The following is a 23,511-nucleotide window of genomic DNA, read 5'->3' as shown; positions in this document are numbered from 1 at the left end:
AGAGGTTCTGCACTCTTCGGCTCATTTGCTTATTCTCTATGTTCCCTCTATGTTTAAAGGTTTCAAAGGTATATTTGAGCCCTTCAGGATATTTTAGGTTCAGTGCGTAAATAAGTCCAAACATCATGGTACAGGCACATGCAACTCATTTTGTACCTCCACACGGTCAATGACAATGGAAATGTCCTGTGCACAACTGAGAGCATCACTTTCACAGATCACAACAACTGCCATGGCTGTCTTTTCAAATTCTTTCTAAAGTCTAAAAACATACAAGAACCAAGCAATCGAGGGACTGTGGAAGAAAAAACACTCCTTTCACATCTGAAGAATTATTTTTAAAATGTAGTTAGCTTTCCTACTCTAAGTTGTAGACCCAAAACGTCTCGGTTGCTTCGATTCATACATGTTTATTTGTGTTCAGCTTAACAATGAAATTTGAACGGTTTATAGCGGGAGGGTGATTTAGTGATAAACATTTTCATTTTGGGTGAACTAGAATTTGTAGTGCAACGATGTTTAAAGTAAATTCTGTAAACTTGCTAGCCGAGTTAGGCCCGTCCATTGTAATACTAACCGTATGTAAAACAACAGTACATCATAGTTTATGCAATTATACGTATATGATTTCAATAATAAACCCAAATGTATCTTTAGAATTACTTACCGATTTTAGATATTCCCGTTTTTCCAAGCCGTCTTCATCCATGCGGTGTAACAAGATGGCGGAGAGATGAACGTCCTCACGCTCGACTACGGGTTACGTTACACGCCACGTGATAATGGGAACGTATTATTTTTTATTTGTTTCAAAGACATGTATTTACGTTACACTAGCAAGACTTACTTTAAATTTGAATCAGCCAAACTTTTCACGTTACATTGATGGCTAGACAGAAAATCTAATGTTTTGAGTCGGATCAAGTACAACTTCTTTAGAGTAATGACATGCCTTGTGCACTTTTACAGTGAAGAATTTATCTCCTGAGGGCCTAGTAATTCCACTGTTTGTAAAAGGACACACACACACACACTTAAAATTGAAACGACAACAATTAATAATTTCATGTCATTACAATGTGTGATAGGTTGAGTCCTGTTGAAATTGCCTTTCTAGAGGAGTATGCCAGAACCATGACCCCCGTTGCCAAAGCTGCTACTCTTACAAATAAATGTTGAACCGAAACTTTCTGCTCTCAAGTCCTGTTATCTTATTTAGTTCTAAAGGAAATAATTTGGCTTCAAGGTTTTGGGCTTATGAATATTTTAATAAACATCAGTGTCTGTCTGACTAATTATTGTAATTGTATTAATAGATTGGTGTGCCAAGAGTGACATTACAGTCTTCACATAGACTGAGTTAAGCAAGAGTCTTGTGATAAAAATGCTAATAGGACATTATAGCCATAAAAAAATCATAGTACTTGGATACTTGAGTACATTTGAAGGCAAATACTTTTGTACTTTTATTCAAGTACATGGTTTGTGTACTTCGTCCACCACTGCTGTGGACACACCTCGGTCTTTGTTTACTGCCCCCACATTGACAGTGCCTTCTTCCAGACAGTGTGCCATGTCACAATGGTTCACCCATGCTGACCCCAGTTGTCTTTGAGGTTAGTAAATACTGAAAAGTAAATGTAAGTCTGTGACCGGCCATATTCCCCCCCAAAAATAGGGAAGACGCAACCAACCTCCTCTTCACTGGCCTTCAAATGTAAGTCCTTACATTTCTGGGCTCTTGACTTTGGAGCAAATGTTAGACAAAGGACTAATCTCAAAGATTTAGAGTTTAGTGTTTGTGGAGGAATATAGTGTTGTGCAGTGATAGTTCTTCGAAGGTGGTGGCATTCAGTTCCAGGGTGTCCACTCTGGGCTGCTATCTTTGCCATGTCTCTGCAAATATCTGACTCGCAGTATATCTGTCCTAGGAGAAGCGATTTGACATGGACTGGCACTCTTGGCCCATGTAGTTCCTTTGGTGTGATGTACAGCACATTTTTTTATCTATGCAAAGCATAGGTTGCTCCAAGCCATGTTGCATTTTCTCATGCCGCCTCAGATTGGATGTGTTGGAAAAGTCAGGTCCGCATTTATGACATTTGAAACAACTTTTTGTGTTTCTGTCTCTAAAACTTTCTTGTTGCATTCGTGTATTAGCTTTCTCCTATGAAAGTTTGTCATTGGGAAAATTTTCTTTTTGCTCACGGGTGGGTTGTTGGACCACTAAGAAATAAAGAACAAAAAAGGTGTAGCATTCTAAAATGTATTGCTAAAACAAGCAACTGAACTGATGTTACAGAAATTGTCAAACCTGAAGATTTTTCTGTCACTTCATGACTTGAATTCAGGGGAAATGTTTTTTATTAGTGGCAGTTCTATGCAATAATGACTGATTCATATTTTGTATAATGAATACAGCTGCACATAAAAAATTATACAGTAAACTGTGCTAGGTCAAAATAAAAAATAACACAAACCATGGTTTTCAGATGAGATTTGAAATCCCCTGGTCTCGCTACAGTTTTCTGCACTTTTGGGAATGCCAGTGACTCCGGCCTTGCACTCCATCAGGGCAATAGCAGGGTATAGAAAACGTCACTATAATAAAGTACACTGTAAACCCGGATAAGTATAATCTACTTAAAAATTTTAAGGCAACGAGTTACCTGGATTTTTTTAAGTAATGAAGCATTAGTTGAATAAGTGAACTGGACTACGTTCAATGTACTTGAGCCCATAATGGAATGGAATAGAATATTTAAGTTGAATGTACTAATAACCGAGTTACAGTGACTGAAGATACTTAGTTTAAACAATCATTCCCCACCCATTTATTTAACTCGGCTTGTTAAGTAAGCATTACTCCATTACCAATTCAACTAAATTGTATATTCTAACTGCCCCAACTTATTTCTAACTCAAAATATGTCTTTCAATCAATAGAACCATGTAAAATACATAGATACAACTGACACATTAAACTGATCCAATTTTTTTATTGAACATGTCTTTTTTATTAGCAACAAAAGAAACAAAGCCATGACCTAATTCTATTTCCTCACTGATGGCATGAAAAGAAAAAATATCTTCCTCTTTACCTCCAATCATATTGAATTACACCTCTCTAAATTATGTTGACAAACTGGCAGGATAAAACTCAGCCCTGCTGAAGACTGGCATCTTAAAAGTTATACTTCAAAACTCAACATTTACTCTTCAAATTTGGTTTACAAACTGGCAAGATAAAACTCAGCCCTGCTGAACACTGGCATCTTACATTTAACATATACAAATAACAAATCTGTACATGGAAAAACAAAAAAGTGTGTGAGAATAACATTAACTAAATAAGCTAACATTAGCTAAATAACAAAAACTTAAAGAGGCATGACAGTAGTTAACTAACAACGAATAAATAAAAAAAAAATCAAGAAATTAAAGCTAATTATGTTAGCTAGTGTGCAACAACTTACCAGGATGTTTGCAGTTCTCTGGCTAGCTGCTGCACCGTCTCAACTTTAGCTGTCTGGAAGCAACAGAGTAAAATGGTTCAGAGCGGACATATTAGCTCGGTATCACTTTAAAAGCATGTAGAGATTGCCTGGCTAGCAGTCTATTGTGTGAACTCGAAGTGTACCCAAATCAGACGGTCGCCAGACACGTCGGAGCAAAGCTAAATTTATTTCAGTCAGTCGTAGTCACACAATAGAATCCGCTAACAAGGCAGCGGGTATTAGCGCCAACTTACCGGGACGTTCGATGTTCCGTGCTGAGCTAACGATCGCTGCTTCAGGTGTCTGGCTCAGCTCAACTTGCACTAGCTGTCTGGAAGCGACATGCAATTTCCGTTACGGGCGCTAGCTAACATTACCCGTGAAGATATTCGTTAGCTAGGAGAGTGTGGGGCAGAGTTAGCTGGATAGCTACCCTGCTAATAACTAGCGAAGTTCATTTTTCAGTTTTTTTAAAATAACTACAGTACTATTGAAATGAAGCTTTGATATACAGATATATATCTGATAGATACTTTGAGTTATATCAAAGTATAATTTCTATAGTGTTGTCTCCATGAAAATATATAATAAAATATTTGTACAAATGTGAGGGGTGAACTCACTTTCGTGATATACTGCTAGCTAAGTTACATCAGCAAGCAGTCGGGACTGCAACGGCATGCCAGTGCCAGGTTCCCACTTACCGTTTTGTGGCTGAACTCGGTTTATTCACCGAAGGCTTCTAACTGCGGTGAATTAACAACGTGCTTGCTGTAACGGCAATTTAGATACAGGTGTATTCCGTCTCAAATTTTGGCGGTTGTGACGTCAATGCGTTGCTATTTGTAAAAGGCAAAACTTGATGATATTGAGTTGTTTGAGCTCAAACACATAATTACAATAAGATAGGCCATTAAAAAGTACAGTTTACTCAGAATTCTTAATTAATGTAAAGAAATAACATGTTTAAGTAGTACAAACTCAAAAACTTAACTTAACTTAACTTAAAAACACAATTACAATAAGAAAGGACATGAAAAAGTTAAGCTTAATCAGAATTAACTAGTAATGTCAACAAATTAGACACATTTAAGTAATATGAACTCAATCTGTTTGAGTTGAATCAAAATCTGGGTTTACAGTGTAATTAAAACACACTGTGAGAAACGTCTCATAGGAAGATCCACTGATAAATTATTAAGAGTGAATTACCAGTTTTTGCTTCTTTGTAAAATATTGCATTTCTAAATTGCCGCTGTGACGGATGTGTCCGTGTGACTGCAGTAAGGGCAGTTAGTGTCTTCAATGAGACTATATAGTTAATCCTCTGAGGCAAACACAAATTGCCTCTCTGAAAAAGACAGATTTGAAACCGCTTTAGAATTTGTATACAGCAGCATAATAAAAAAAAGTATTTGATAAATTTAAAGTGTAAATAGTGTGTATTACAGTACAGAACATCTCTTTTTAAACTGTCCGGGGTGTCATGCAAAGTAAATTTATTTAAGAATGTTGCAATGCATTTGTGTGACTGATCTAAAATAAACGGTAAACATATAAGGTAAAGGGTGCATTTGGGGTCAGTGTTTGTTTTAATCGAGAAACATTTGGTGCCAGTATAGGCAGAAATGGATTGAGAATGTTAAGGTCACAAAAAATAATCAATTTTAACGGCCACCATCATTGTAGTTACACTAATGTAATGTTGTCTTAATGTTAATATGTAAACATTACATTGTGCAGATGTTTTAAAGCACCTAACCCGGCACCCTTTTGACCGCAGAGCTCATAGGGCAACAATAAAAGCAGTCCTTGCAGTCAGGAGAAAAAATATGTAAATGTACTTTACTTGCCTGCCATGATTGTGGATTCTCAGATGTAAATTCAGAGCTGAACAAAAGTAATATACAAAAAAAACACTCCATACTTATAACAATCTAAAACAAACGACATAATTTTTATGACTTAACATGTATTCATATTATTGGTTATCACTTATAGTTAAGGTGTTCTGTAAAGTTCTAGTAGTCTGCGATAGGGCCGGCCTAAACTATGTTTGCTTCTATCTTACCTCCCACTTCGTAAGATCTCTTTTTATTGGCCTGGGTAGTTTATTCGAAACTGTCAGATTCCAATAGTTTAGTTTACGTCGCATACGTCAATTGTAGGCCAAGTTATTTTTGATCCCGCTTACTGAAGTGTCAACATGCCACAATTCTTTTGTCATAGGATCCCAATATTTAGTGGGGTGTTGTGGGTAGGCTATGAAAACAGTCAGTTTACAACAGTTAAATTGGGATAAATTCTCTAAAACGGCAATCATGCAAAGGAACAAAGACATATCAACAGATGCATAATGAATGAGCTAGAGAGGGAGGAAAACACAACACAAAAACTGGCAAGTTCCAGAAACCATTGATTTTTGACTAAGGCAGACTGACAGCTGCCAGCCAGCCACTGATAGGTCATGTGCCGCGGATCCACACTTCGGGATTTCACGGTAAAATAACTTGCTATCATTTGGGAGATGCTCATTTGAACGCCGATTAATATTACTATTATATATGTGTAACCGGGTCACAAAGCTAATGCTAGACACATCTAAACATTTAGAACCCGATTGCACCGTTTTGTACATTGTCTGCTATGCTACCAGGCAAGATGGCTTCTGTGACTGTCCCGGCAGCTGATTGCTGCTTTAACGGCTGATTGGGACCTCGAACTCCGCCCACTCCGCTGCAGCTGGCTGGGCTCTTTAAAAAAGCCCAGTTTTGGATCATTTCTTTGTTCCTGCTGTTGGTTTGGTTTGAAACCCTGTGTGGAGATTTTTTAGGATGTTTAGACAACTTCCATTTTTGGGACTTGTAACAGCAGGAGGGAGCATCTGGTTGATTATGGATCCTAATTATTTGTGTTAATTATTATTTTTCTTTTCCTTGTTATTCCTAGGGAGTTGGGGAGTAGATCAGAGCTACCCCGGGGTATACATCACCCGTAGGAATACTTCTCTGTCTAGAAACACCAGCTAGACCTGGGCGGACCACCAGCTGTAAATTTGGTTAGGGCGCCTTGATCGTGTGCCAGATAGGGATGATTATTATTTATTTGGGGGTTAGTATAGGTTAGGGGTCGGGTTCTTTTTTTTTTATTTCTTTACTTTGGTCCGTCCAGCCTTCCCATTTTCCCTGTAAATTACTATTGTTTATTATTTACACTTATTTAGCCACGGTAATATAAAGTAATAACTGGAACTGGCAATCACTGTGGCATCCGAGGCATTCAAAACAGGGTTGTTGGTGGTTACTACTGGTCTACATTTATCCATAATGTGAAAGAATGGGTAATACACTACAGAGGTAGCAGGCCACTTTATTTTTCCTGTTTTTATAGCTAAGAACTTTTGCCATCTCTGGTTTTTGTATACTTCCTTGATTGACAAGTTATATTTATTAGTGGTCAATGTTTTTTTAAATTGGCATACAATTTTTGTTTCTCATGCACCTTACACAACCAATTTTATTGTAGCCATATTACATTACTAACTTGGAAGTGCCTGATTTATATCGAAGCTGCATTTTTATTAATAACATACCAATGTGCTGTATGGTGGCCAGAAAAAGGTTTGTATAGAGCCTTTTTTTCATATGTCTGTCAAGTATTCTCCAAAGAGGTGTGTTTTAAGTAGTTTGTATTGCACGTTATGTCATTTTGTGTTCTCCCAGACACATTGCAACCTTCATTGACCAGGATCCTGGACGGAAACACAGGAAGAGACCTTGAGGTATGTTATAAATGATGAGGAATTGTGTCAAGCTAATTTGTTTTTAACTGAACATGTTTAATACATTGTGCTCTGGAATACTTGTTATGTGGGAATATCAAACCTTGGAATGTCGCACCTGGCCAATCAGAATCAAGCGCACAAAACTAATAACACCTGGTAACCCGGTCATTATTACACTATCAGGCTTTATTCTGCGGTAACAACCTGCTGCCTGTATGTAATCTCTTACCTAAAAAGTTGTTTTTTTAAAGTAACTGTTGATGCACTTTTCCTTTTCCAGTTTTTTCCTCAACAGTCCAGTGGGGATTATTGTGGTGTCTACATGCGGATGGCAAAAATGTTTGATTTTATCATCTAACAGCTTTGATAAATTAAAGTCTTTCAGTGTAATTTGAGTTTCACAGTATGCTCTCAGCATTCACAGAGGTTAACTGGTTTTTAACTGGTATGTGTTCAATCTTTGTTTGTTTGTGTATAAGGAGGAGGTGCCATTGATTCGCCAGTGGTGGTGCATTAACCTCATGGAAAGTTTTGCCTAGAAGGGTATGATGGCTTTAGATACTGAAATTGTATCTGACAGAGTTCATATACATTAACATATGTAATCGATTTGGCAAAGGCATGGACAGAGGTCTGCATACTGGACTGAAGAAGAATCCCAACTCCTTCAGGGGATCGTTGAGCTTATGTTTAGGGTGTCGAAATTCACCACCACCTAACTGTCACCTAGCAGAAGAGTAGTGGATGACGAGGACATTGATAAGGTAAATGATTATACAGTAGTGGTTATACACAAATTTTTTTATGCATGCTGAATAAATAGTTTAACTGTTCTGCCATTTTAGTATCCAAGGAATAATTGACGATAGGCCATTAAATTAGTCAACCAATTAGAATATGACACAAACTTCATTTACTTCAATAGATGCAGGAGGCACACATTGGGTACAGAATCACAGACACTTATTCCATGAAGAGGTGACAGCGCCGGCCTTTTTTGCAGATCAACAATGCCACCAAGAACCTCCTGGGGGTCAATTCTCGAAGGATGACTTTTTGTTTATATTTTACTACCAAGAAGACATGCACACACACTACATTTCTCATTGTAGAATATAGCATGGACCTTTAGGCCTTGATAGAAACATTTTTCGAGTGAGTGAGGAATGGAACAAATGTATAAATAAATTGATTGAATACATGTGTAACTTTATTCTGTGTGTTTCTTAAATGTATACATGTATTAAACGATCTAGAAAAGTTGAGTAGAATCCTCTTTAGAAAATAAATTGAAAGAAACACATCTGTATTTTCCAAATTCTGTCTAGAGAATTTAAACAATTCAGTTTAATTTGACCATTTATTTAATTCAACAAAGTTAATGTGTGCAACATATTAACCAAATTTTAACCGAAATGGATTGAGTAGTTCTTTTTTATAACCACCTTAAAACAAACAGGCTTTATAATGCAGCAACAATTTAACAAGCCAGGAAATATCTCAAAGCAGCTTAAGAAACCATTAAGGAACAGGAAACTTATACAGATATAATAAATACAATTTATTATATATAGATGTCATACAAAGTGTATAAAGAAAACCGTGCGCCTATTGGGTAGCGAGTGTTAAACAACAGCAGTAATGATATAAAAGAAAGTGTTTGAAGTGCCGTAAAGTGTTTTGCTTAATTTCAGAAAGGAAGTGACGTCAGTTTTGCGCATGCGCGGAACAAATCGTGTTTCCGGGATGGATCCGCAGTCAAGCAATGCTGCTCAAAATGGCAGAGCGGGAAGAACAACGACGGTGAGTCTTGTCTTAGTAGTCATTTAACAACAGGAATTGTAACCAAATCTAAAATAAATCAAGCAGCAGTATTGGCTGTGATTTTAAATCGAGTGACAGGAAGTAATTATATCGCGAAAAGATGTAAATATTTACTCTGCGACTGGTCAACATTAGCATTGATGTAAGACATAGAAGTAGCGATGGGTCATATACCCATGAGGTGTTCATGTGCAGTTGGTTATGTTTGTATGATATCATTTACGTAAGTTTATTTTAAGTTAATAAGCTGTACCGTTACCAAATTAAGTAAACATTTCTACGTGTGCTATAAAACGTACAAGCTTTGATAAGCTCCACTTAAAAAACATTACATTTAGTCATTTAGCAGACGCTTTTATCCAAAGCGAATTACAAAGAGTTCAGCGAGCAATAAGCGATATGTCATAAAAGAGCAATAATACAATAGGTGCTTTTACAAAGTAACTGGTTTCAACAAAAGCCAGAACAACACCTGTTGAGAGAAGAGGGTTAGTGTACATTTATTTTCCATTTGTCTGTCAAGTATTCACAGAAGAGGTGTGTTAAGTAGTTCTTTGTCCTGCCAACCACATCTCTCACAACCTTCAGAGTTAGGAAGAATGTTCCACCAGGAAGGAGTTGTGAAGGGAATGAGGGATTTAGTGCCCTTATGAGAAGGCATTACAAGGCAACCTTGTTTGCTGAACGCAGGGTTCTTGATGGGGTGTAGGAGGGTGTGAAGGTTCTTGATGGGGTGTGGGAGGGTGTGAAGGTTCTTGATGGGGTGTAGGAGTGTAGGAGGGTATGAAGGTTCTTGATGGGGTGTAGTAGCGTGTGAAGGTTCTTGATGGGGTGTAGGAGGGTATGAAGGTTCTTGATGGGGTGTAGTAGCGTGTGAAGGTTCTTGATGGGGTGTAGGAGGGTATGAAGGTTCTTGATGGGGTGTAGTAGCGTGTGAAGGTTCTTGATGGGGTGTAGGAGGGTTTGAAGGTTCTTGATGGGGTGTAGTAGGGTATGAAGGTTCTTGATGGGTTGTAGGAGTGTAGTAGGGTATGAAGGTTCTTGATGGGGTGTAGTAGGGTATGAAGGTTCTTGATGGGGTGTAGTAGGGTATGAAGGTTCTTGATGGGTTGTAGGAGTGTAGTAGGGTATGAAGGTTCTTGATTGGGTGTAGGAGGGTGTGAAGGTTCTTGATGGGTTGTAGGAGTGTAGTAGGGTATGAAGGTTCTTGATTGGGTGTAGGAGGGTGTGAAGCATAGGCGGAGTTTGACATTCGAGCCAGGGGGGGCAAAAAAAAGTCATTGTAGCAGCTGGGACCTGGGCTATCAATTGGGGAACACAGCCCTAACACATATGGACACAACAAACATGCTAAATAAACACATATATTTATTTTTAACCCAAAGAAGAAGAAGAAAAAACAGTACAACAATACAATCATTCTTTTAGTAAACAGGTAAGCCACTTGACTGCATCGCATCTTCGGACACAATTAGGATCAACGCAATAAAATTGCGGACCACTTTTGTTAAAATATTATCTTCAACCAAAACGAAAAGATTTTTTAAGTTTTTCTTTCCTTTTTTCAAAACACATTGTGGCAATGAGAGCGATTAAAAAACAAGTTATATTTCGCATTTTGTTGTAGGCTACTTCATGAAACATTTAAAACATTTTGAGACAAGGGGAAAAAATAAAAAAGACGCCATGTGAGAGGCTACAGTATGCATAGATACAAAATTGCCTTTCTCTTATAAGTGTGACAAGACGGAACATTTTCAACTGACAGTCACACAATACTCCCCACTTTTAATTTTTATATCAGTGGGACCCCCGTCCCCATCCCTCAAAAGACAGCATATTGAAAGCAGTGTGTTGAGTTTAAAGCAGTTATTTGGCAGAGAAATCAAATTTACAGACCTAGACATTGTCCAGACTAGTGCAACAGTAATTTTCGTTTTTTGCGTCCAGCATATGCGTCGATAATGGTCTCAGGTGAGAGCTTGGCCGTAATGTCGCTTTCGATGTGAAGGATCGCAAGAGAGGAAAACCTGGCTGCTCCCATCGTCAACTGCAGCCAGTTCCTTATCCTTATTTAAGATATTTATAATATATAATTTTTTTAAAGAATGCAATTATTTTTTTTGTTGAAACAATGCAATTACCCGTTTCAGTCGCCAGGGGGGGCAATGCTCCCCCTGCCCCCCCGCAAACTCCGCGCATGGTGTGAAGGTTCTTGATGGGGTGTAGGAGGGTATGAAGGTTCTTGATGGGGTGTAGTAGGGTATGAAGGTTCTTGATTGGGTGTAGGAGGGTGTGAAGGTTGTTGGTGGGGTGTAGGAGGGTGTGAAGGTTTCTTGATGGGTTGTAGGAGGGTGTAAATGTTTCTTGATGGGGTGTAGGAGTGTATGAAGGTCCTTGATGGGGTGTAGTAGTGTAGTAGGGTATGAAGGTTCTTGATTGGGTGTAGGAGGGTGTGAAGGTTGTTGATGGGGTGTAGGAGGGTGTGAAGGTTTCTTGATGGGTTGTAGGAGGGTGTAAATGTTTCTTGATGGGGTGTAGGAGTGTATGAAGGTCCTTGATGGGGTGTAGTAGTGTAGTAGGGTATGAAGGTTCTTGATGGGGTGTAGGAGTGTAGTAGGGTGTGAAAGTATGCCGGTGCAAATCCAGTGATTGTCCTGAACGCAAACAATCAATACTTGAATCTGATCCGGGCTTCAGCCGGTTACCAGTGGAGAGAAATTAAAAGAGGTGTCACATGAAAGATGAGGCGTGCTGCTGCGTTTTGAACCAGCTGGAGTAGTTTGATAGCGTTTGCAGAAAGACCCAGCAAGGAGCGCATTGCAGTAGTCCAACCTTGAGATTACCAGGGCCTGGACAAGGAGTTGTGCTGCATTCTCAGTGAGGTAGAGTCTAACCTAGCGAATGTTGGATAAGGCATATCAACAGTATCGCGTTGTCTTTGCAATGTGATCATTGAAGGACAGCTGTTCATCAAATATGACTCTGAGGTTCCTGGCTAAATTTGGAGGGAGTGATTGTGGAATTGCCAAATCGGATGGTGAGATCGTGTTGGACCGTGGGGTGTGCCGGAAACACAAGTAGTTCTGTGTTGGTCAGGTTCAGCTGGAGGTGATGCTCTTTCATCCAAGCTGAGATGTCATTATATGACAGTCAAGTTACTTAAGTTAATAAAAACGACACAATGCACTTGATCGTCCTTGATGCTGTCTCTTATTTTCCTACAAAGAATGAACAAAAATATTTTTCTTTAACAGACATTGGCTTAAACCAGGACTATAACTTAGTTAAATTAAGAGAAGAATACATTGAAGATATTTGTCGGTATTTAAAAATGCCTTTACAATGGCACTAATATATTTAAAGGCATTTCTGGGCAAGTTGTATTCAGTAAAGATAGGTCAAACATTCATTTTAGTCTGGGACTAGCCTTAAGCTTTGTCTGTGAAACCTAGCCTATGTGTGATAGTGTCGTCCAATTCTTGGGACATTTTAAAGTAAGAATCCCAGAATCTGTGAACTCATCACTGATCTATAATAGGTTTGATTTAAATAACCTTTGTTAGATTAACAGTTTTGTTATTTTCTTTGTATTTGTCTATTTGATTGTTAACTAGTTATGCTCTTATTTTGATCATACTTTGTAATATTTAATAACAGTTCTGTTTATTTAAATGCATTGTAGGACTCTTGTAAGTTCTTCAAAGACTGCTTTCAAGAGTGACTTCTTTCAAGGATTCTCTTATTCAGCAGCACAATGATGGTAAGGTGGTAAATGTATTATGAGATTGAAAGACCAGATGGATGTGGACGTCCAAAAATGCTCTGATATATATCAGAGGACAGATTAATTTATTTCTGATGCTTGGAAAGCCTCAGAGTTGTATGAGAGACACCTAACATTTTACTATCGCGGGATGAGAGAATGTAGCTTTTCAGCCATCCAACTACTGTAGAGGGATGAAATTGACGAGCTTGATTCCTTGCTGTCTGAAGTCAAGAGTACTATGCCAAACGTAGGGTACAGGGTGTTGTCAGACGAGCCCTCGTTGCCAAAGGATATCGAGTGCAGTGGGACAGAATAGATTCATCCATGCGTCGTTTTCTTTCACGAATGTCCCAGCTTGGTTGTGTTTCCCGATTCACTTATTCTGTTCCATATCCCAAGTGTCTTTACCTTATGAGCTTATGGTTTGTATCTATATGATAATGCCAACTTCACATTTTACACACAAATACATTTGTTCTACGGTTGATGCTTTGGCTGCATTCTATTTTCATATGATATTGTAGTTGTTTTCTAACATGCCCTGATATTTTCACCTTTGATTTAGATACATGGTTATCTTTAGGGTTTAGATGGATATTCAAGAAGGTAAGACATGTCAACCTTAGAACTTTATTTTAAATATGCGTTATATAATTTGTGCTGGAAATTAGTCACTGTACACCGTCAGGAAAATTGAAACAAAAGATGACAATGGACTGGTACCCTTTAAAAAGTCTTAACGGTGCAGTATTGACCTAATAATGTGCATCCTTTAGGTGGAAAGGGTCCTGCTTTTGTGCCTTTTTCTCTGATGGTGTACACATTACATTTTTTCAGATCATGTACTTGCACATAGCAGACAACAATCGCTCTGAAACAATGCTTGGATTTTTCAATGAGGCAGTTGAAGACTTTGGTTATCCCTTGCGGTTATGTTTTATTTAATCAACAAGTTTCATAGACACGTGATGTTTACTCTACAGTTTTGCTCCTTAAACCAGAAGTGCTTTTGATACTTTTTCCTCAAGCACTTTATATTATTATTTGTGTTTGTCACTTGCAGATATCAGCAGGAATTTGATGATGGTATGAGATATTCAATTCAATTTTATTTATATAGTGCTTATCACAATTTGCATTGTTCCAAAGCAGCTTTACAGGGGAAAACACAGAACATGAATAGTTTAGATATTATTTTCTAGGTCTTTAACAAGTTAATGTCAGCATCTCCTGGTGGTTTATTTAGCATATTTTGCATTAAGTGAATGCTTGGCTGCACAGAAATGTTATCTAATCAACATAATGTTTATTTTTTTAGAGTACGAGGAGATCACGGTGGCTGATGTTTTTAACAGGAGGTGCAGAAAATGCTTATGGAATGGTTTTCCCAAGCATCCCCAAGAGACCGAGAACACTGAGGTAATTTTCTGAAGATAGGGACACCCTTCAATTCTCACAGTGGTAGATATGTTAAAGGTAGTCTAACAAAAAAAATGATTTTGGTTATTTTTAGACACATTTTCCAATCGCTGCTGCAGCTGAACAAGAACGTCAATGTGCCAGCAATTCAAACTCACAAATTGAGCCACTACAGGAGTTGGAGTAGACATCAGACTCGCATTTATACAGAGTTTGGTTGAAGGTGTTTTTCAGGTTTAAACACCACTTGTATGACATTGGTTTTCACTTTATTTGAACTAGTGCTTATTTAGTATTTACTGCAAGTGTATTCAGGTTATTGACCTTTAATTGTACATGTTAGTTTCATACAATCCATTACAAAGTCTATTTTGAAAGTGTTAAACCAATCCAAATCCAGTAGATGCTGTGTTTCCACAAGCTTGCAAAGTGGTAGAAAACCCATTCATTGTTATGTCAACAGGAAGCATTAGGGTCCTGCTGCAGGTGGAGGCCTTGAAGTTTCCCTTGCACTCTTTAACCTGCCGACTGTTAGATCAAACTTCCCATCCAGTCCAAAATGAGCTTCTGCAGCTGGTCTGAGGTGGCTGCATAAAGAATTACAAAGTTTATATTTCCACAGTATGGGTTTGATATATCAAGTTGGTGTTTAGAAAACCCACGAGGGTCTGGTGATCTTCCTTTCCTCTTCAGAGAGGTTATGGTTACTTTCCAACTATTAAAAGCATTTAATTTAACAACACTCCAAAAGCATGCAAGTATATTATTTTATTACCATCAAGAACATCAACGTCAGAAAATTATTCTGTTTACTTTCGGTTTCAAGGTAAGAATTGACGTTCAAATGTCATGAACATTCAACTTGGTGTAATATTAAACTGCACCTGTCAAAGTGATTTGCAGCATCCATGTTGCTGGGTGTTATACGTTGAGCGGTTGCTATCTAAGAATAACAACCCTTGGAAAATCTCTGCTGGCCAATCAGAATCAAGTATCCCAGAGCGCGTGTAATAAAGCCTTAGATTACAGAGTATAGTTTGAACAATATATGTACTGTATAATGAGATGTTTCTTAAATATAAAGTCTTCACAGTACTGTTTAATACCTACCAGTTGGATGGTATGCGTCTGTTCCAAATCTGGACAATCCTCTAGTTGTTATCGCTGCAGTCCACCCATCAACACATGAACTAATCCCAGGAAGCAAAGGGCCACCATGAAGAAATGAGTGGCCTATCATGCCCCCGGCACACACCAATTAGTCACTATCATTCAGAGTTTGACTGCTACAAGGCGATGCTGTTCACCCTCAAACAGGAGCGTTACATCTGCTGTGCCTGGAAAAGAAATTAAATGTGTTAAGATCAATTCTTCACTGTCTTAAATTATGGAAAAAAGATTTCCAGTAACACCATGAATACCAAAATTCAGAGAAAAGTCAGTACTCCGCTTCTCAATAGGCATCTCCTGTAAAATATGTTTTTAATCAATTTCAATGGAGATACGTTATGAAAGTGAACATTAAATCTGTGGTTTTTCCATTTTATAGATTTTGTTATCCAAACGTCTCTCTAATTACAATATACATTTTAGTGGAGCAGCCCAGTTGATTTCCTTTGCCTTATAGAAAGATATATATCTTTCTCTCAGCACTCCCATTCTATCAGGAAGTAAAATAATAAATAAAATAATCAGATCAGCCATTCTTGCATGAATAAGAATAAATTAGCCCATTAGGTTATTTTCTTTTTATTGGTAAGGACAGTATAATAATTGTTACCTTTGCCTGTTGAAGGACCTTTCCAATGAACCAGATGATCCCCCTGCTGATGATGGTGGTGGTGGTCCAGGAAGATCTTCAGTCTGATAGGGATTTGTCATCTCTTGGACTGTTTCTTATTAAAAAAGTAAATCTCAGATGTTAATTTTTCTATTTATTGATTTGAAAACTATCTTAAGTATTACTGCCGGTCAATGCTTACATGGGTCTGTAGAAAATCTGTCAGTATCGCTGTCTGTGAAATGGGGCAAGTCTGTAAAACAGGCATTTAGGAAAGGTTATTGCACTCAATATGATAACTCTGATGTTACAGTTTTTTCTTTAGGAAAATGTGAATAATAACTTCCCCAAACGTCTCTTCAGCATCTGTGACCTGAACAGCATCAGATATCCTCTTCTAAAATCTCAGACTGCGCTTTCTAAGTCACAGGTTGCAGGAATTATTGAATGCTCTAAATTAGATGGAAAAACATTTTAATAAAATTAAGGAACTTACTGAACATTCCCCTACTTGTGGCCAGAAAATGCCCCTTCAGATGTTGGCTTTACAAGAGACACAGTCGGTTTGGGGCATTTTAGAGACTTCAGGAGCATGGTAGGGGATCTGTGGAACGTGCATCCTGGATTGGAACCAAAGCACATTTTCCCATTGTTGGAGGCAGATTTTAGTGCCCGCAAAGCCTAGTTCCACCTTTTTTAACAGAATGTAAATACAATAATATCAGTGACACATTTCTTATGGGGGCGTGTTTTTATTATTTAGATAATTATTTTATCACGTTGCAATATGTTCACATAAAATTCTTAATGCGCACCAGTGGCTTTGTAAAACATCCAGCTTCTCTTCAGAATTTAACTTTGGAAACTCTTCCTCCAACTGATCAAAAATCTAATGAATATTTAATAAATACTGCTCAATTATCATTTTTGTAAATTACTATTGGGTCTTAAAGTTATAATTTATTCAAAAGATGATTTGAATACACTGAATTATTCAGTAAGAAAACACTTCATTACTATTGCTTGAAGTGTCATTTCAGAGCCAAAGTATATAGTTGGACCATCTGTGGGGACAATCTTCAGGTTTTTATATGAATTGCACACGTGCAGCACTCTTGTTTAAGAAACATTACATACCTCATCATGTTTAGCAGACTCTCCTAAGGATCTGGAGATCTTGAAACATCTGCGGTGTAAAAACACCTTGGAAAGAGCAGCTTTACATCCATCTAAATCATAAACATCTTACGGACATCTTCTCGAGATCTACATGACGTCTGAAAGCAGACGTCTCCGAGACGTATTGCAGATGTCTTGGAGATGTAAATGCAGACGTGAGCCAGATGTATGTGTGCTATCAGGGTCTGAATCAGTTGGTGTTTGAAGCAGCGGTTTCAGATAAAACATAAATCTCTTTTGGTCCGTGGAACCATGCGTGTTGCCTCTTGAAGGGTCGCCACTAAAATGGAAAACATGCACAAGCCGAAAAACAATCACTTGTGGGTTCTGTCATACATCAAACGCTATATCATGCGGAGTCGCCATTACATCAACACATAACGGTGAAACTATTTATTGCTTCTGGTTTTTACAGGCCTTCAAAAAGAAACTACAGCTAGCGTGGTAAATATCTGCCTAGCTTGATGTAACACATACGAACATGGCAAGAACCCTGTTTAATGCTGCCTTCACGTGCTCTCGGATTCAGTTGTTTCATGTTAGCTAGTGATGAATGACTCACCTGTCGTGGTTCTTCTCGCTCCGCCATTTTGTTCAGCCATGCGCGAGCGCGAGACGACTTCGCCTTAAATTCCCGCCCCGCATTGTAAATCAAAACGTGATTGGCAGGGAAAACGTGCCGCGATTGGTCAGCGCGATGTCAGATTGGCTTGAGTAGATAGTGGGCGGAGTCCACCTATTTGTGGATTGTGCGTGCAGCGATTCACAAACGCACAGAAATCGATCCATAAATGTAAAGAAAGCGATCTACAAATAAAGTAGCAAATATCTCATTGTATTTATTTGTGAATTCCATCGCTTTTTGTGAAACGTCTAACATATATTTATGGTTCGCTATTTGTGAATATGTGGGTTTAAAAAATGTATTTGAAACTATTTATTTGCGTATTATCGATTATTTTATCAGAATATTGCAACAATTCTGATCCCAGAGGTTATTGGGACATGATCTGGTTTGCCCACCTGCCTGAATTCTACCCTCTCAAACTTATGCAGTATGCACGTATAGTCAAAACAATAATTCTGATGTATGCACTACAGCAACACCTTTTGTCTCATGTAGAATTGCTTCATATTTATACGGACACGCAAACGTTTCAATGCCACACACGCTACATGTAACAATGTACATATTTCGAGGGGGTATTATTGGCTCAGTATCTGTTTTGCCCGAGTAATATTTTCGTATTATAGTAATATTTGAGGTAAAATGGGGAGCAGCCCACCGTTTTGGAAGCACAGACTTAAAGTGGTGATAGTACACTGACCTTGGGGTCAGGATATGACTACTACGCATGTTGTCATCTGTCCTTGCTGGTAGATGATGGAACGTCACCCTGCAGTACAAATCCATACAAAGTCAAAACATTATTAACAAAGAAACGCATAAATTGCAAGTAGCACAAGGACACATTTCTCAGTACTGAGGTTATTTTTTTAAACTCTTCAGTTGTCCTAACCATCTTCAAGTTAGCGCAGCAGTTCATTTTAAGCCTATTTGAACAATAAATTGAGCGTTTTGGTTTTGAGTCAATCTTCCACAACACTACAGTTTATAATTTACTGCGGTATATCTTATGTAGGCCATAGTTTATATTTCAGTACAAAATCATCCCAATGCCGTCACCTGTTGTATAGATACTAATGAAATTGAAATACTAACACTTGCGTTCATTTTGAGTTTCATCTTTAGTTTTTCTATCATAATATATTTCAATATAGTATTACTGTATAAAGACGGCTTGGGGCATTTTAGACGAACAGCAGTTTGTGCTTTCACATGCTACACAACCTCAGAACAGTTCACACATTGCTGCTTTGTCCACTGTTTCCCACCTTTACAATGAATCCAGTTCAGCTTCAGACCCAACTTCCAATATCTCAAGTTTTGCTTACAATTACAATTCAGACAAAACGTTTGGGAGTAAAAGACCGACTTGCATGATAAGATTCACCTGCAGACATGTCTCACTTCTACCTTGGTACAATTAACAAGAGGGTGTGGCGTCTCTAAACTCTGCCCTCTAATATTATATATATATATATATATATAATATTAACCTTGGGGCTACATGCTTATATTGCAGTGTAGCAGAGATGGCAAAAGTACACACATCCCTTACTTAAGTAGAAGTACAGATACTCATGTTTAAAAATACTCTGGTAAAAGTTGAAGTACTGACTTAATTTTTTACTCAAGTAAAAGTAAAAAAGTACGAGCTCTAAAATATACTTAAGTAAAAAGTAGCCATTACTACTACCTGCTTTAGCCTGTATCCATGAACAACTGCTATAGAGAACACAGGCAGACAAAAGTGAGTTACATTGTTAATTATACTGAAATGCAAACAAGAGTGAAAGTATCATTATAATTCACACCTCACCTAGTTTACCAGATGACAGATTAATAGGCCTAGTGAAAATATTATAAATCATTACCACTCAAATTGGCAACTTTCTAGATAATCCTATTCGCTGGCTTAAACAATTTGTGCTAAAGACTGAATATCAAAGTGTGTGCCAACAGCACGAACAGCACTAGCAACATCCCTTTAACAAAACTGAAAAAATTGGAGAGAAAAACTTAAAAACAAATAACAGGCAAGCAACATTAAGTTATTGTGTGTGTTTGTCGGTGAGTGTATGTGTGTGTTCTTTTTCTGGTCAAAAAAGATGCGAAGTGTGAACAATGAACAACATCTAACTAACACGCTAGCAAAATATGAATTCATGATAACATTACAGACTTAGCAAACATAGAAAATAGACTATAATTACGGAAATATTTTTAACACCGACAATTTCAAACATCTCCCGAATATATGGCCATGGGTGATTAGGAATGCAGACATCCCAACCTGCAAAAAGTCATTTCAGGGAGGTGTCCCGAAGACCCCCCCATAAAAAAATGAAGGACAAGGATATGACAATTCACCACAGAACTGCACTTTCCTTGTGTAGCGAAATACAGTTGAATATAACAACAATGAATGAATAAAATAACTATTTACACACACTGCAAATGTAGTAGGCCTAGGCCTATTTCCTACATCATATGCCTTTTACTTTTCTTGCAAGCTTTCATTTTATATGTAGATTAATTTTACTATTTATATAAGCTGCTTATTCTATTTATACTTTTATCCCAAGAGCCATCATAGAACTGAACAATCATACACCCCTACCACCCAGTCAGCACCGTTGCACTTTATAGATAGGGGCTTTTATGCAATGGGACTTCAGAGTAATGTTGGATGCCCTGTTATTGTTTTATATTTTTATACTTTATTTATTGTGTGAGTGTGTATATGAAAGTGAGTATTGTTTTAGAGGATGCACAAGCAAATTTAGTTTTATGGTACTACTGCACAATGACAAATAAAATTCTCTCTCTCTCTCTCTCATGTAAACTGCTTTTATTTACATTCCATTGCCATTTTAAATATGTCTAAGGTGTTTTCACGTATCCGACCTGAATAATATGCGCATGAAATCAAATAAAACTTGATGAACTCACCTCAACATGTCTTTACAATCATTAAACCCAGATATACACTGAACAGAGTATTCAGTTCGGGACTAGGGAGAAGAGATAAAAGCCCGCCCACACTGACAATTGATTGGTTGATTTACCGAAACGGGCCAATCAGGATGCTCTCTGTATTACCTGCGCTTCACGAGGCACACACGCAGACTAGCACAAACACACACACACACGCAAGGTCTCGCGCTCCCTCTCTGCTGTGCGCGCGCTACATGTGTTGAAGCACAGTCTCTGTCACGCATGCGCGCTCTTGATCACTCGCTCTAGATTGCGGGATATTTTAACTCATTTGCGGGCATCAGGGAGCCGCTATCAATATGCGGGAGACTCCCGGAACTTCCGGGAGACTTGGGATGTCTGACTCACCTAAAAACCAATAAACCAACAGGCTTCTTGTTTAAAAACAGCGCGCATGACAAAAAATAATACAGATTAAAGTAACAAGTCTGGTTTGAAAATGTAAGAAGTAGAAAGTACAGATATTTGGTTAAAAGTGTAAGAAGTGAAAGTAAAAAGTTGTCGGAAAAATAAGTAGTGAAGTAAAGTACAGATACCAAAAAAATCTACTTAAGTACAGTAACGAAGTATTTGTACTTCGTTACTTACCATCTCTGCAGTGTAGCGACAATGAGTCTTGGGGAAAGATCAACTCAAATGGATTGAATATTCATTGATTTATGAATATAATCTGCTGGTCGTTCATATTAAAACTCAATTTTCCCGATAAGGAAAAATGTTTAATTTAGTACAAGTAACCTCTTATAGAATTGTTTAAGTTATATGATTATTTCGTTTGTCCTGCAAACTATGGTCATAACTTCTCATTCAATTCTCAATAAGGAATTACTGCCTTACGAACGTCTAAAATAGTCTTAATTTTCTGATCAGGACAAATTAATACTTCCTAGGTTCGTACTGTTTATATCACTGAAATAGTAATACACTAAAGCGTAGGTAACGTTAATATCTTGGTTTCATTGACTTCGAGCATGGGGTGCAAATAACATATTCCGTTCACATGTACTTTTTGGGATTTTAATAAACACAAACTAGAGAGTATAACACTACGGTTTCACACAGAGTAAATATGCACAGACATACGTATAACAAAACGAAACAAATAAGGCACTAAACACAATTTTTCAGTAAGAATAACAGGAAAGAGAGAGAGAGAAGAACAACAGAGAGAGAGTAACAACGTTTCACTTCGTTCCTTACAAGAGACCTCAAGCAATTTAAATTATCCCTAAAAGGGAGCTCTTAGACGACCCTTAAATGCAGTTTGATTGTAAAAGGAAGATACTTGCTTTGTTCTGCTTCGTGCGTGTGTGTGTATCGGGTAAAATGTCCTTTCCGGGGCCTGTGGGGTGTGGCTCCAGGCTGCGTCCAACAAGGTTGCGGTTGCTAAGCGATGGAAGTCCGTTCTTGCTCGCGGTTATACAGAACTTAGTCAAACTCAGATGACCAAATAAAAGAAGTTATCAATGAAACGAAAGTTACAGGAAAGCAGCGAAAACTTCTTGCAGAAAGGTTTGGTCGGAGGTCTCCGGAGATGTCCTCCGAAGTTGGCGTTGTTTCTCTTTTGGCGGAATGCCACGATTAACGTTGGGCATCTGATTTTATAGATAAGATCGGCTATACCTCTCTTGTACGGTGGCCCAATCGGATATAAGAGATCGAGGCGGGAAGAATTCTCTTTGTTTCGCGGACTCCCTCCTCCTGGCTAATCTAATGGGGGTAGCGAAAAAGGGCATTCATTCTTTGATAGCTGGTACTTCCGTACCATTGCATCGTGTGGTAATCTCTAAACGAAATTCGATATATTCACATTTTTGTGGTTACAGAGGTACCAAACACTATGATTCTGTGCCTCAGGAATGCATAGATGTACAATTATTACCGTTACCGGCATACAGGGTTCATTGAACATACAATTAACGTCATGGCTGTTTTATGTATAGCATTTGAAAACATTGAATCATACACATATACATTTAATACAGTTTCCGCTAGTTGTTATCAATGAAGTCCTTATATCGTGAATTCTTTGGTGTGTGCGTAACTGCAGTCCGCGTGTGTTTGGGGGGTCATGTGTGTGCGCAGATCTTATGACTTGGGCCATTTGGGGGCCATAGGAGTCACGCGGAGCAGCTATCTCCTGAGGGGATCGTAAAACTGACTTAATCAATCGTTTTGTCCCAGACATGGTGGCGTCTTCAGGCTAACTCATGTTGGTATGCTGGTGTGAACAAAAGGCTGTGTTTAGCGCGATCTGACAACGCGCCTGCCAGATTGCCTACCCATCCTCATTAGTGTTACAGCAGGTAACTATATCACCCTGTAGCCCAAGCCTGGTTGCCTAAGCTAAGCAGGGTTGAGCCTGGTTAGTTCCTGGATGGGAGACCTCCTAGGGTAACTGTATAGTGATGGGGACACTGTGTTCGTACCTCTTTTTGTAACCATGGCCGATCTAGAACAGGTTCTGTTCTGGGAAAAGTCATAATCGGTTTTGAGAAAAATGATATAATTCTTATGCATCAGTCACTCAGTCCTTCGTATCTCTTACATGCTTTCTGTTTCTCGCTCTTTTAATGCAAAACAGTAACAACGAGCTCTATAGTTTTCAGCATTATTCTGATCAAATTAGTTAGGGAT

General features: G+C 38.2%; 1 long non-coding RNA gene across 2 annotated transcripts; it reads right to left on the bottom strand.

Moving 5' to 3' along the window:
• Window positions 1-13,789: 13,789 nt before the first annotated feature.
• On the bottom strand, window positions 13,790-17,900 carry LOC306892720. Of its 2 annotated transcripts, XR_013786492.1 has the most exons (10): window positions 17,815-17,900; window positions 17,211-17,532; window positions 16,889-16,962; window positions 16,570-16,764; window positions 16,276-16,492; window positions 16,074-16,188; window positions 15,715-15,760; window positions 15,400-15,630; window positions 15,178-15,263; window positions 13,790-14,880 (listed from the first exon to the last, which is right to left on the bottom strand). It is a non-coding gene; the product is annotated as an uncharacterized lncRNA (long non-coding RNA). The 2 variants fall into 2 exon arrangements; XR_013786493.1 differs by lacking the exon at window positions 15,178-15,263 and having other exon boundaries at window positions 15,404-15,630; window positions 17,815-17,891.
• Window positions 17,901-23,511: the final 5,611 nt, after the last annotated feature.

The sequence above is a fragment of the Barbatula barbatula genome, assembly GCF_947034865.1.
Source record: "Barbatula barbatula genome assembly, chromosome: 4".
Taxonomy (NCBI): domain Eukaryota; kingdom Metazoa; phylum Chordata; class Actinopteri; order Cypriniformes; family Nemacheilidae; genus Barbatula; species Barbatula barbatula.
This window is presented reverse-complemented; position numbering and strand designations above follow the sequence as displayed.